Source organism: Cynocephalus volans, chromosome 12 (assembly GCF_027409185.1).
Source record: "Cynocephalus volans isolate mCynVol1 chromosome 12, mCynVol1.pri, whole genome shotgun sequence".
In the NCBI taxonomy this organism is placed as follows: Eukaryota; Metazoa; Chordata; class Mammalia; order Dermoptera; family Cynocephalidae; genus Cynocephalus; species Cynocephalus volans.
In genome coordinates, this window is record NC_084471.1 from 70,990,409 (window position 1) to 71,006,425 (window position 16,017).

The 16,017-nt window shown below is 40.3% G+C and overlaps 1 pseudogene; it reads right to left on the minus strand.

The window, feature by feature from the left end:
* Positions 1 to 1,475: 1,475 nt before the first annotated feature.
* Positions 1,476 to 2,460, minus strand: LOC134391714 (olfactory receptor 11A1-like; annotated as a pseudogene).
* Positions 2,461 to 16,017: the final 13,557 nt, after the last annotated feature.

Consider the following 16,017-nt stretch of genomic DNA (forward strand, 5'->3'; position numbering starts at 1 on the left):
TTATATATGTATGTACATATTTGAGCATTAGCTATCATTAATTTTTAAATTAGCATTTACATTTTTATTAAAGTAATACATGTATATTGTTTTTTAAAAATCAGATAATTGAACTATGGAAGGGCTTGTACTGAAAAGCACTAGCCCTGGTACTATCTCTCCCCACCCTAGTGCCACTCCCTAGACAGAACCATTTAAACTCTTTTATTTTATTTTATTTATTTATTTATTTTGTCAATATACAATGTAGTTGATTATTGTGGCCCATTACTGAAACCTCCCTACCCCCTCCCTCTCCCCCCTCCCTCCCAACAACCTCATATCTGTTCGCTTGTTGTGACAACTTCAGGGAATTGTAATTGTTGTGTCTTCTTCCCTCCCCCCTCCCAGTTTTTTTGTGTATTTATTTATTTATTTTTAGCTCCCACAAATAAGTGAGAACATGTGATATTTCTCTTTCTGTGCCTGACTCATTTCACTTAATATAATTCTCTCTAGGTCCATCCATGTTGTTGCAAATGGCAGTATTTCATTCTCTTTTATAGCAGAGTAGTATTCCATTGTGTAGATGTACCACATTTTCCGTATCTACTGATCTGATGATGGGCATTTGGGCTGGTTCCAACTCTTGGCTATTGTAAAGAGTGCTGCAATGAATATTGGGGAACAGGTATACCTTCGGCTTCATGATTTCCATTCCTCTGGGTATATTCCCAGCAGTGGGATAGCTGGGTCATATGGTAGATCAATCTTGTGTCATTTTTAAAGCCCTCAAAGATTCTCCAACAGAGGCAAAGGTTCAGAATCCTCTCATTGGGTTTAATTTATTCTTGTCTCATTTAGTTGCCTCCTTCTTTCTCCCTACTACTTATTGGCCCAACATTAACGACAGGAGGACTCCTGGGAACTCCAGAGCAGTGGCGTAATTGGACTTCTGGGTTCCAGGCGTGACTGGATACATACAGCCCCTTCCTCTCCTCTAGCTGACTCCTCCTTTCCCAAGGCAGAGCTCTGTTTGCATGCAGTGGGAGTGGTTCTTGTCCGGTCACTACCTACCTTTAGACCTTAGGCCCAAGAGTTTTGTTTCTCCATTTTGGAGATTTCACTTGAAGCACGTCATGAGATCTTACTTTGGTTCTGGTTCTGATTACCATCTCCTTAACCTTCCTTCTCTGTCTGCCAATCTCAGTTCCGGCTACCTTGGATCGATAATTTGTAAATGTTCCCCAAGTGGTGTTACTGCCTTGTCCACTCTTGCATTCTCTTCAATATTCATTCATTTGTTTTTTAAACTGATATTTATGGGGTGTGTATAGTGTTTAGGCTCCCAACTAGGCATGAGATTTTGATTCCTACCCAGTTCCAACTGGAACATGAAATTACCTCATTTTGTCAGACATCCACTTTCAATCCTACAGTGGTCTCTAAATCCATGAGACTTTGAGGAGGAGGTTAAGCTGAAGTCCAGGAAGAAGTCAATAGTATCTTGTCTCCTTCCGTGGGGCATGTCCTGGGATGAACTTCCCCCAGAGCCTTTGAAGAGCTCTCCTTACCTCTTGATTCTTGAGGCTGTAGATGATGGGGTTGCCCATGGGCATGAGTACGGTGTAGAGGACAGAGAAGGCCTTTTGGAGCAAGGGGGCCATGTGGTCTGTTGGGGCCACATAGACCACAATGAGGGTGCCATAAAACATCCCGACCATGCTGACGTGGGAGGAACAGGTACAGAAGGCTTTCTGCCTCCCATGGCCTGAAGGTATTTGCAGCACAGCCCTCAGGATGAAGGTGTAAGATGCCACAATCAACAGGAATGGGGCCAGGGTCAGGCAGGCTGAGATGCTGACTCCAGCTCCCCACATGACCTCCACATCCCCACAGAAAAGCTCTGCAACTGGAGCAAAGTCACAGAAGTAGTGGTTGATCTCTCTGCTCCCAGGACAGAGGGACCTCTAGAGGGGCTACCAGGGCCAGAGCGAAGGCAGAAAAAAAGAAGCCACCGAACCAAGCACCAGCAGCCAGACAGCTACAAATCCAGGTGCTCATCAGGGCACGGCAGTGGAGGGGGTGGCAGATGGCCAAGTAACGGTCATAGGACATGGCAGAGAGCAGGAGGCACTCAGCGGCCGCCAGCGAGGCAAACGTGTAGAACTGGACCAGACAGCTGACCAGTGAGATGACTTCCCTCGCTTCCAGGAAACTCCACAACAGCCGAGGCATGAGGTTGGAGGAATAGCCAATCTCCAGTAGGGAGAAGTGGCAGAGGAAGAAGTACATGGGTGTGTGCAGTATCCGACTGGAGGCCACAGCCAGCAAGATGAGGGCGTTTAACCCAACTGTCACCACATAGATGGCCAGAAAGAGGGTGAAGGGGAGAAAGCCCAGGTGTTGCAGCTCCCCGAAGCCCACTAGGATTAGCCAGGTGGTCTGGTTCTCACGGTCACCACTGGACTGCTTCCTCATCTAGATCTGGGCCCAAGGGAAGAGAGGAAAGTGACTAAAATTAGCCATACTGCATGCTTGGCTTATTCACTTATTCATCACAGCAAGCATTGGAGACAGGACTTATTGTCTTCTGTTGTCAGAAGAGAAACAGACTCAGTGAGTTTAACTCAATTATTCAAGGTCGCTATGGTGGAGTCATCATTTGAAGTCGGGTTTGCTTGACTCCAAAGTTCCTGAAGAATCTACTGTTCTACAATGCTTTCCCAAACACTTTCAGAATGATACAAATGTCAGAACTAGAGAGCAGCATAGCACTCCTTCAGTCATCAGGGAGCTACTTACCTGGCAATCCTGGCTGAGCACCAGTGGGAGTACCAGATCTGGGGAACTCTTCTGGAAGGGTGAGAGAGGTACCCATGGCCTAAAGGGGAGGTGGTCATACTCCAAGTCCATGTGCATCCCTGAGGCAGCCACTCATCTCAGACTATTTTCCCTTTCCAATAAAGTGAGATTTGCAAATGCAGATAAGCAATCTATATCATCCACTCCTTGAGGGATGCATTATAGAAAGATCTGAATTAACTCAGGTTCCAATCCCCTGAGAAGTTGTTTTCTATCCTTGGACAAGTGGCCTGGTGAACCTTGGTAAAGCCATTTCCAAATTTTGCCCAATCTCTGGTCAGTTTGTCAGAAGCTGGGAATACTTTATTTTTCTTGTTCTTATGCCATATATTCTCCATAGTTGTTAAATGCTCAATTTATCTCACCTAATTGTGGTTCTTTAGAAATTTCTACCCTAGTACAGGTTTCCTTCTCTTAGTTACTGCAGTATTACCTTAACACCAAAAGCACAAAAGAACCATGATAAGTACTTGCAGAAGGAATAATAATATATGTAATGAATAAATGAATAAGTTACAATAATTTTCCAGTAGCAAATTGCCATGGAAAAATTGCAGCAGGTGACAATTAATACTTGGGTCAGAGAAAGAGACATTTAAATGTCTGCTAAGGAGAGAAGGAATCTCTGGGTTCTCTCCTCACTCAGGGAAAACTGGAATATTGCCATTCAGAACTTGAAATGGAACCATGGTTAAGATTCGAGATAGACGTCAAAGAGGTGTGTGTGTGCGTGTGTGTGTGTCAGGAGGAAGAAACCAGAAAGCTCAACGTGATATACAGTCCTCACATTTTTGAAGATAAAAAAGGTGACACTCCACTCTAGCAGATGGCAGCGAGAACACAGGGTTTTTGCGTTACTGCCTCAGTCCTAACTTTTCCTCTGGATTTGGGTTTATATTGTGTAGACACACATTCAGTCATGTGGGGGGTGCAGACACAGAACAGGTCGAATGCTTTCATATGGACTTGAACATATTTTGTTTTCTATACTAGTAACTTCTTAAAGAGTCAGGAAGAGACTTGAACTGAGTGAAATAGGACCCTGGGTTTAGCAGAGAGATAGAGCAAAGGAAGAAACTAGGAAACTAACCAAACTTTCCAACCAGTCAACCGACCCAGAATTTCTCAAGCGTAGACTCTGAACCAATGCTTGTGATAAAAAAGTTGTGGGCTGGCTGGTTAGCTCAGTTGGTTAGGGTGTGGTGTTATAACACCAAGATCAAGGGTTTGGATCCCCTTACCAGCCAGCCACCAAAGAAAAAAAAAGCTACTAGTGCCTTTGCTGACCAGTGAATTCAACCTTGGTCCCTGGTAAAATTCTTAAATAGATATTTTATAGAATAGTTAGAAGTCTCATAAGGGATCACCAGGAGCTTTTTTATGCTAGTTATAATGTGAAACTTCACATAATGTCCTTTATTGAGAGTATTAGCAATTTATTAGATCAGGAGAAAGGAGTAGAAAGGGACATATTAAGTTTAGTAAAGCTTCATAGAAAAGACGTTGACTGTGTGTGTAAAGATAACATTTTTATTTTGGCTTAAAACACTAAAAACAAGATGAAATGTTATAGGGGCAAATATATAATCTACATTTGGGCTTTAACCATCACTTAAACAACAAGGGTAAGACCTGACTCAGCCATTTATGTAAAAATGGTTTGGGTTTTTTTGTTGATTATCATGAGTTAGGACTTGAGGACTATGAAATACATGGACTATATGAAGAACGTGGAGATGTTTAATCCGGGAAAGACAAAACTAGTGGAAGAATACAATAGCTGTTTTTAATAATTCGAGGGACTCTTAAGAAGAAGAGGAATTATATTTAGTCTCAGAGGGCAGAACAAAGACCAAGGGGGTGGTGGTGGAGGAAAACCCATGACTATTCACCTATGCTGGTTTCCTAGAGGTGATTCTTATGGGGCTATTGTTATTTACAGCATTATTTTTGGGTATGAAGATAAGGTGCGGCTCAGGGGACAGGGTCAGAGTGGGGGAAATGGAGGTCCTTCTTTGAGCCTCCAGAAGTTTGTTGCCAAATATGGGCCTTATCCATTGGAACTTCCTGGAACAAACACAAGGCAATTCAAAAATATGGTAAGCTCTCTTCTGTATCTGTTTAGCTTGAGTCAGAGGTCCTCTCTGTAGGCAGAGAGCGGTGTCAACCCAGATGAACTCTAAGATACTCAGACACAGTGGAGGGGGGAGCTGACCTGCTTTGAGCTTGGAGTCCACTTCTCTGCTGGATGTCTGACTAAATTCTTCTGCCAGCTGACAGCTCTATGGACATTCTGATTCCGTCCTGTGCAGCCTTCATGTTATTGGCTCCCCCACCCCCAGGGTGCTCACAGAAGACTGTCGTCCCTATTCTGTATGTGCTGCTGTGGACACTACCGCCTTTTCTAGAGCAGGATCGCCTCCCTCCCTTGTGAGGGTTGGAGAAGAGACTCCTTAGAGAGGGGATGTAGCTTGGAGACAACTGAGCAGCTGCATCTATGTTTTGGTTCCAGGGGGAGGTTCTGGTTCACAAAGGACCACATTCAGGTGTTTCACTTAAACGTGATGACCTCCTCCCTATGAGACAGGGAAAGACTGGCAAAATATAAGAATAGCCACAATTCAAGCCAACATTTATTTAATGCTCTATAATTCATAAATGTTTATAAATATATAATTCATACACATGGATTATCAAGAGTATGACCTCTGAGGGCTGGATTAGCAGTCTTTGTACTCTGGCATGGGTTATGACCTAAGGTCCTGTTTTAATCTCTTAGCAAGGAGGAGGCAGGAGGAAACTGCTTTATAATTCTGTAGATAATTTGTTTAGTTTAGTTTGGTAGTTTAATGTCACAGATTAACATAAAACCAGGTCAGGTCTCTTCAAGATAATAGAGGCAGATAGAAAAATACAGCCGAATGACAAATGTGAATAAGAAATCCTGCTGCAGAAATATAGCACTGAGTTCCTTCCATATGAAAGCAGAGAGCAGATCTGGGCCAGGAGGAGGACAGCACCGGCTCTGGGCCAGGGCTGGGTTCTCTTAGTGACAGGCTAGGAACGGCTCTTCCCGGAAGAGGTTGGACAAGTGTCTCACCTTGGCAGAAGGGAGGCAGAGTGGAGAGCTTTGGATGAGAAAAAGGTGACCTGCAAGGAAGTAATTAGCATATTTTCTTATGAAGGCCTAGGTCTTGGATTGTGTAAAGAGCCTGAGGGAGATTCCAGATGGGAGAGAGACGAATAAGAGCCTTTTCTAGGTAGAAAGGAAAGCCAGTATTTATTGACTTAGAATTTATAATAGTAGTAAATATACCCAACTTGTGCTTAAAAGTATGTTTTAATTTTAGCCCTTTTTCTGGTGATATGTGAATTTAAAGTGGAAACAAAGGATTTATATGCTGTTTTTCGGTTATTAAATTATGTCTTTGTATAAACATGTATCATAACATTAATTCATCCAATAAATATTTATCGAGTGCTTATGACCTGTCAGTCTAGCTGTTCTAGACTCAAGGTATAGAGCAGTGAACAAAACAAGTTGGTTAGTAGAATATGTATTTACTAGTTGAAGTTACCCATGCCTTGATGATGAGGCCATATTATCCTCACCAGACACCCCTTTCATCCAGAGGCAGCTTTCCTGAATGCAGGCATCCTGTCTGGGTAAAAATTCACCTTGATAGGATTAGCTTCTTGTAACCCTCATCTCAACAATTGATTGCTAATTGATGTAAGCATCAGGAATGATTGGAAAGAATATATACAGGAGAATGTGGTTAAACCAGGCTGCAAAACAATGATACTAAGAGACCATTCATTGAATAGTTCTTCTGTGCTAGACACTCCGATGAGAGCAAAACTGTTTCATTGAAGCCTCACAAGAATCCTAGGAGGTAGTCCTCATCATTAGCTACAGTTTATGTATATCAGGCAATGACAGCACAGATGGGTCAAGTACATTGTTCAGGATCACACAGTTAGTAAGTGGTGGAGCCGGAATTTAAATCTGACATTTCACATAGTTTTGCCTTTGTATAATAGAGGAGAAGGGTAAATAAAAGATAATAAGAAAAAGAAGAAAACTGTGATGAATTGTTCTGGAATTATGATCAAGCTGATCCATAAAATCATCTCCAAAGGCTTGCTACCTCCTGATTTTAAGGATTGTGGAACAGACAGATGTACAGACTTATGTAAAATGTACCCTAACTTGGTTCCTAATGATTGTCAAAAAATATAAAGTAGAGGTTATCAAATAATGGCCTCATTCATTAACAAAGTCTCAATGAAGCACCGGTACAAAGCCTCCGTATGAGCAGTAAAACTTCTTGGCCAGCCCTGCAGGAAAAACTAGTTGAAAATGTGCTTGCAGATAACTACATGAAGTAATATTCTCAATAAGACTGTTCGCTAAATCCAGTAAGATACTGGAAGATATTTAATAGAAATAAAGCTTGGCTTTTAGAATAACTGATCATCCTAAGTCATCCTTCATGAAGGTAATTAAATAGCCAAGCCAATTGTCTTTATTTAAAAAAAAATTTTAATCTGTTTTTCTCATTGTACATGTTTATGGGGTACAGTTTGTTGTTTCAATAGATACATATATTGGATAATGATCTAATCAGAATTTTTAGTATATCTATCACCTAAATATTTATCATTTCTTTGTGGTTATAACATTCAAGATTCTCTTTTCTGGCTATTTTGAAATATGCAGTGCAATATTATTAGTTATTGTCACTCTAGGGCACCGAAACTTATTCTTCCTATCTAATGGTAACTTTGTAATTTTGTACGGTCTACCAATGTTTTCCTGGACACTGCCACCCCCTTGCCACTCCCCCCCGACTGCCACCCTTCCCTGTCTCTGGTAATTACAATTCTAGTCTCTATTTCTTTCTTTTTAATTTATTTTTCTTAATTGACTCATAATTGTATCTATTTATGGAGTACGATATGATATTTGGGTACCTTCATAATGTGTGCAATGATCATATCAGGTTGCTTAGTATATCCATCACCTCAAACACCTGTTGCTTCTTTGTATTAGGAGCATTCATCATCTTGACTAACTCCAATTGTCTTTCAAGACTAGTCTTGAATCATGGTAAAAAACATATGTTAACAGCACATACAAATTAAAGTAACTGTGCTATTTCAAAATATACTTCCTTCCAGTTTTTTATATGCACTTCTTTCACGTAGTTGTAATTATAATCATAAATACAATTTGAATCCTATTTCATCTAATATTTTATTATAAGCATTTTATGTATTCCCCATTTAAAATAATCATATAATATTCATTATGTAGATATAGCACAATTTGCCTAACAATTTTTTCATTAAAACTTTGTGTTGGGAATGACCTTAAACCATATATATTCTAATCTTCCACTATGTGAGATGGTCATTTATCTTCTTCTTATATATTTCCACTAATAAGAAGACAACATCATTTGGGGTGTCTCATTCATTCAACAAATAAACATTTTTGAGATCCACAACATGTTAAACATAGTTGGATGGTCAAGACTTAGGATCTGACTGCAGATTAAGTATGGTACAATATGGAATATATGATAACTGCCACAAAAGAGCTACATAGTTTATTGAGATTACAGAGAGAAGGTAAGGGGAGTTAATGGATATAATGGAAAATGAACTAGAATTTAAAAGGTAGTAAAGGTTTTAGAAAGCTAAAAATGAGGGTGAGGGTCTTCAGCTTCCACCCATGAGGGAGTGACTGGCACCACACTAGGCCTCCTGATGTAAACAACTACAAAATGAACAAAATATATGAAATATCTGTTTTCAGCTACTGGAAAACATATATTGCAAAACTGTAATCCCTTGAAAAGGGAAGCAATTGAAGTGGGCCCTATCATCTTATCAGTTTTCTGCCTTCACACACTTTCCAAACCTGGGATCTAGGAGGGCCAGACCATGATTATCTTGCTGAGCTGAGGAGACACAGATGAGAGTTGGGAAGGCAAAGATTGTTTGAATTTGTGGGACAGAAGAAGATGGAGGTACGTGGAGAAAGAATTCCAGGAACCTGCATAAGGATCCCCATGAGACTGGCTGAATATTACTAAGAGCTGTACGTTACATAACTACGGAAACTCAAACAGAGTAGGACATTTGAGGTCCATCCACCCAGAGAGGAGAAATATCACCCCAAACCAGGAACACTCAGTATATACTTCAGAAAGGACACGACTTAGGAATAGCATTAAATTAGCCCAAGAATAAAGGCTAATCTAGACGTGTTCTAACAAAGCTCAAAAACAAGTCTTGAGAAGATTAAACTGAACTCCAAATATCTTAACTGTCTAATAGTATGAAGCCGAAATTCTTTAAAGAAAGACAAAGACAAACACTAAACAACAGAACATCCATAATGTTTAGCACCCAATAAAGCAACTAGTAGGAATACAAAGAAGCAGAGAAATGTGACCACTCACCAGAGAAAAATGCGGCAATAAAGGAAATCAGCAAGATGGCAGAATAGGAAAATCCAGACCCTCTTTCCTCCATGGAAACAACATTTAACGATATGTAAGCCAAGTGACTTTGTGAAAAATTTAGAAACCAGTTAATAGGTTCTTGCATCTCAGTTGAGCTTGAAGCCAACCCTATCAAAGCCCATAGGAAAATTCATGGCATTCATTCACCAGAGCCCTTCCCTCTGGCTGGCATGGCATGATCATGAGGAAACTTCCAACTCTTGACTTCTTTCTGGAACTTGAAAGGAGTGAAATGTACATCCAACATTCTGACTTTTGAGTTGCTGTCAAGGGACTGGTTTCTGTACTTGCTTGAATGTAAGCACTGACTGAAACAGGGCTCAGAGGGGAACAGGTAAGAACAAAGGCAATCAATGTGGCTTGGTCTATCACCAGTGTCTGTAGTACCATAGATAGACATTAGGTGGAACTCCAGTTCTACAGCTTTCTATAGCACTGGAGAAGCTGTCATATCACAGATAGACATAGGAAGAGTGCTTGAGTAGAAGTTAATAAACCTCCTCAATTAGGTAATTACATGCACAAACTCAGAGAGGATGCACCCCCAGAAAAGGCTTGGAAGGTGTCCAGATTTTTTAGCTTGGCTGCATGGAGAAAGTCCTTCCTATGTGAAACCAAACTGTAAAGACTGGGAGAGGTAGCTGAGTTTTCAGATGCTGAAGTCCCAACAGAAAATACCACAACATACAAAAAACAAAGCAAAACCAAACCAAACCAAAGCCCCCCCAACCAACCAACCAAACAAAACCAACCAACCAACTGAATAAAACAAAACAAAACAAAACAGCAGAACATAGCCTTTTTAAAGGAAGACATTAAATCTCTAGAAACTGACCCTAAAGAAGGGGCAATTTATGAATGACTAGACAAGGAATAAAAAATAACCAGCATAAGGATGCTCAATGAATTAAAAGAGAGCAGAAAAATGATGCATGAACAAAATGAGAATATCAACAAAGAATTACAAAGTATGAAGAAGAATTACGAATAAATTCTGGACTGAGTAGTACAGTAGCTGAATTGAAATATACACTACAAGGACCCAATATCAGACTTGACTAGGCAGAAGAAAGAATCCGTGAACTTGAAGACAGGACTTTTGAAATTACTGAGCCAGAGGAGCAAAACAAAAGAATGATGAAAAATGAAGTTAGCCTACTTATCTTCATTTATGGAACTTATAGAATACCATCAAGTGCATCAAGAGAGTCACAGAAGGAGAAGAAAGAAATGGGTAGAGAGCCTATGTGAAGAAATAGTGGCCAAAGACTTCCAAATCCAAGAAAAGCAATGGGCATACGATTTCAAGAAGTTCAAAGAACAACAACTAGGATAAATCTAGATACCCACACAAAGACACATCATAAACTGTCAAAGAGCACAAAGAAAGACTCTTGAAGGGAGCAAGAGAAAAGTGACTCGTCATATACAAGGTGCTTCTATTAGATTATCAGCTGATTTCTCATCAGAAAACCTGCAGGATAGAAGGATAGAAGGAAGTGGGATGATATATTCAAAGTGCTGAAAGAAAAAAAACCCCTGCTAATCAAGAATACCATATCTAGCAAAACTATCCTCCAGAAATGAAGGTGAAATTAAGACTGTCACAGATAAACAAAAGCTGAGGGAAAGCATTGCCACTATATTTGTTTTACAAGAAATGCTGAGGACAGTCCTTCAAATTGAAGAAAAAGGATGATAAACAGCAGCACAAAGCGTTATGAAAATATAAAACTCCCTGGTAAAGGTAAATGCAGATAAATATAGAATTCTGTAGTATTGTAATGGAGGTACTTAAATCATTTAAAAATCTGGTATAGAACTTAAAAAACAAAAGCAAAAAAGTAGCTATAAATCATTTATGTAAATAGATACATGATATAAAAATAGGTAATTTGGACTTCTGGTCAAGATGGTGGAATAGACGGTCCCTAGTGTCACTCTCTCCTACAAATCAACCCATTTACAACTATAAAAAAGCAATGATAGCCAAGCTGGGGCTTCTAGAGCTCAGGAAAAGAGGAAGAGAGACTTTCAGAGTGCAAGAAGGTGGGAGAAACCATGATGAGAGAAAGAAAAAACTACTCTGACCATTTTGAACCCTGTCCGTTTCCAGGCTGGAGCTGCTGAGTGCACAGAGCAGGAGCTGGGAAAAGCCACAGCTCTGCCATTTGAATGAAGTTGCGTGGAGGTGGCAGGGGAGAAGAGGGCCTTGGTGGTCTCCAGGCCAGCAAGACCACTAATAGGGTTCCATTAGACCCACTTAGGAGGGAGGAGCCACAACAACTGAAAAAAAGGAGCCACTCAGAGTCTGGTGAGTCATTGCAAGGTACTAGTGCCCATCCCGTCCCATGGGAAGTGTTTGCACCATGGGCAGTGGGGGAGATGGGTCCACTGGGAGAAGACAGGGGCACAGCAAGGACAGCTGATCTGCACCCCAATCAGCATAGGACTACTCATGGGAGACTGGTCAGTAATATAGAATTGCACAGGGTGCAGTTTGATGAAACGACTCAGGCCCAAACCAGAGTTTCTACACAACCCAGGTACAACAGATTTCACTAGACCTGGAAGTACCTATAAAGTCAACCATTAAAACCTGAGCTGCACAAAAAGCCTTTCGTAGGGAATCAGCAGCAAAGCAGCAATTTAGCTAAACCACACCGCTCAGGTATTGGTCCCCAAGGGAAGTTCCCCCATTTTAGAAGAAAGCACAGGACAATAGATTAGTTCCAGCACAGAGTTAAAGTGGTGGAAACATCAAATAAACCAACACGGAACTGAAAGAAAAAACAAAGTACCTACAACCAGAGACAAAGTTTGATATTAACTACTAAAGGTCTCATTTCACCAAAGAACACCTACAATACCTAGAAGGACCAGAAGTCACCTGGGTTACCAAGCCAGAAAGGGGGAAAGAGCCAGGGGCCTCAGCAATGCCCCCTGACACCCACAACCAGTCCCAAGGATGGGGGATGATGGCCTTGGCCATGTCCCCCCAATGTGCACAGATGACCCAATGATGACCACTGAACCACCACCAGAAGTGCCCCGGGCTCTCCCAAGCTGGGGTGTTGGGGGACTGAGGGCCTTGGCCGTGACCCCCAACACACAAAGGCAGCCCAGTGGTGACCATAGAGCTGCTGTAGGAAGCTCCCTGGGCTCTCCTGAGCTGGGGTGGTGGGGATCTGGGGCCTCGGTTATGCCCCTCTGACATCTGCACCCAGCCCAGCAATGACCAAGCCACCACTGGAAGCCCCCCAGTCTCCCCTGTGAGAACAAGGGGAGTGCCACAGGCCTCAATCCTGCCCCTCCTCCTTCTTCATTTTTCCACCACATTTTCTTCCCCTTTCCCCTCTTCCCCTCCCTCCCAACTGCTCTGTAACAACGTCCTAGAATGTAAAAAAAAAAAAAAAAAAAAATTAGCAAAATTACATTTTCTTTAAAAAAATAAATATCACAAAAAAGTAGGTAATTTGTGTTATGAATAACATAAAGGAGGGGGGCAGAGGTGTGAAGAGGAGAGTTTTTCTATCTGATAGAAGTTAAGTTGTTATCAGTTTAAAATAAATTTTTATAACTTTAATATGTTTTATGTAATTACAATAGTAACCACAAAAATATCTATAGAATATACACAACGGGAAATGAGAAGGAAAGCAAAACATGTCATTACAAAAAATCTGCAAAACAAAAGAAACAAGTAAGGGAGAAAAAAATGAACAAAAAAGCTACAAGACATATAAAACAAACAAAAAAATGGCAACAGTAAGTCCTTTCATATCAGTAATTTCTTTAAATATAAATGAATTAAATGGCCCAATTGAAAGACATAAGTTGGTTGATTGGATGAAAGAACAAGATTCATATGCTGTTTATGAGAGACTAACTTTAAATCTAAGGACACATATAAGCTTAAAGGGAAAGAATGAAAAAAGTTATTCCATGCTAAAAATGGGAAGGATATTCCAGGTTATTCTTCTCCTAAAGGTAGCAGGAGTGACTATATTTATATCAGATAAAATAGACTTTAAGGAAAAACTGTCACAAAAGACAAAGAAGGACATTATATAAGGATAAAAGGATCAATTCACCAGGAAGATATAATTATAGACATATATGCACGTAACCTTAGAGCTAAAAAGTATGTAAAGCAAACAGTGAAAGAACTGAAGGGAGAAATAGACAGCAATACAATAATGAGAGGAGACTTCAACACTCCACTTTCAGTTATGGGTAGAACAACAAAGAAGATCAATAAGAAAACAGAGGACTTGAATAACACTATAGACCAATTGAACCTAACATACATAGAGAACACTCCACCCAACAGCAGCATACACATTTTTCTTAAGTGCACATCAAGTGTTCAGATCCCCATACCAGTCAGCCACCAAAATTACAACAAACTACATCTTAAAAAAAGTATCAAATGAAAAATTATCCAAGATAGACCACATGTTAATCCCCCAAAGAACTCTTAACAAATTTAAGAAGATTGAATCACTCAAAGTATTCACTTCTCTTACCACAATGGAATAAAACTAGAAATCAATAGCAGAAGGGACTGGCAGATTAGCTCAGTTGGTTAGAGCTTGGTGTTACAACACCAAATTTAAGGGTTCAGATCCCCTTCCTGACCAGCTGCAAAAAAAGAAAAAGAAAATCCAATAGAAATCAATAGCAGAAGGAAAATAGGAATATCCACAAATACATGGAAACTAAACAATTCATTGTTAAACAACCAATGGATCAAAGAAGGAATCACAAGAGAATTTAGGAAATATCTGGAGGGAAATGAAAATGAAAAGACAACATACCAAAACTTATGGCATACAACAAAAGCAGTACTCAGAGGGAAGTTTATTGTGGTTAACACCTACATTAATAAAGAAGAAATATCTCAAATAAACAACCTAACTTTACATCTCAAGGAACTAGAAAAAGAAGTACAAACTAAGCCCAAAATTCGAAGAAGGAAAGAAATAATATAAATTACATCAGAGATAAATGAAGAATAGAAAAACAAAAGAGAAAATCAGTGAAAACAAGCATTGTTTTTTGAAATGATCCACAAAGTTAACAAACCATTAGCTAGAGTAAGTAAGAAAAAAAGAGAGAAGACTCAAAATTAGGAATGAAAGAGGAAACATTACAACACTTATAGATATAAAAGGGATTATAATAGACTATTACAAATAATTATATGCCAACAAATTGGATAACCTAGAAGAAATAGATATATTCCTAGAAACATAGAACCTACCAGCACTGAATTATGAAGAAACAATATTTGTACAGATTTATAACAAGTAAGGAGATTGAAACAGTAATCAAAAATCTCCCAACAAAGAAAATCCCAGGACCAGATGGCTTCTTTGGAGAATTCTACCAAGCATTCAAAGTAAAATGATACTAATTATTTTCAAAATCTTCCAAAGAATTGAAGAGAAGGGAACACTTCCAAACTCATCCTATGAGGCCAGCATTACCTTGATACCAAAGCCAGACAAATGCACTACAAGAAAAACAAAAACAAAAACAAAAACAAACACAAACACAAAAACAGACCACTATCCCTGATTAATAATTATAGAAAAATTATTAACAAACTACTAATGATCTGAATTCAATATTAAAAGGATTATACACCATAACCAAATTGAATTTATCCCTGGAATAAAAAAATGATTCAAAATACAAAAACCAATAAACACAATGCACCAAATTAACAAAATGAAGGACAAAAACCATGTGATCATCTCAATTGATACAGAAAAAGCATTTGACAGAATTCAACACACTTTCATGATACAAACACTCAACAAACTAGGAATGGAAGGAAACTGCCTCAATATAAAAAAGCTATATATAAAAATCCCATACTTAGAGGGACTTAGCCACACTCCCCCAACATCTGCAACCAGCCCAGTGACAACAACTGAGCCACAGCAGGAAGCACCCTAGACTCCCAAGCTAGGGCGGTGGGGGGGCAGATGGCCTCTGCCATGTCCCCACCTAACATTTGCAGACAGCCCAGTGATGACCACTGAGTTGCCACAGGAAATGCCTTGGGCTCATGAGCTGGGATGGTGGGGGCTGAGAGCTTCAGCCACACCCCCTGACATCTGCATTCAGCCCAGCAATGATGAAGCTGCTAATGGAAGCCCCCTGGTCTCCCCTGCCAGCATGAGGGGAGTGCCATGGGCCTTGATCATGCCCCCTCTCTTTTCTCCTCTTCCCACCCTACTTCTCTCCCCCTTTTCCATATTCCCCTCCCCCCAACTGCTCCACAACAACATCTTAGAATGAGGCATTGAGCCAGGGGAAGCCAAACCCAGATGCAACTAGGCAAGCTGCCACCACTGCCCTGGGGCCCCACCAGGGTCCTGAGGTATGGATCTGGGGGAAGCTGAACCCAGTTGCACCCAGGTAAAGAGCACACCAAAAACATAATTTCCACACAGGTATCCCACCATAGCCACTGCAATTGCCATGTCTGCTGCAAAAATGGCTTGTCTCTATAGCAGCAGTCACAGCCACAGTGTAGATGGCATTCTGGACTCTCAACTGCATTGTCGCAAAGAGAGGCACCAGTGGAGACCAAAAAACTAAAACAACAACAATAACAACAAAA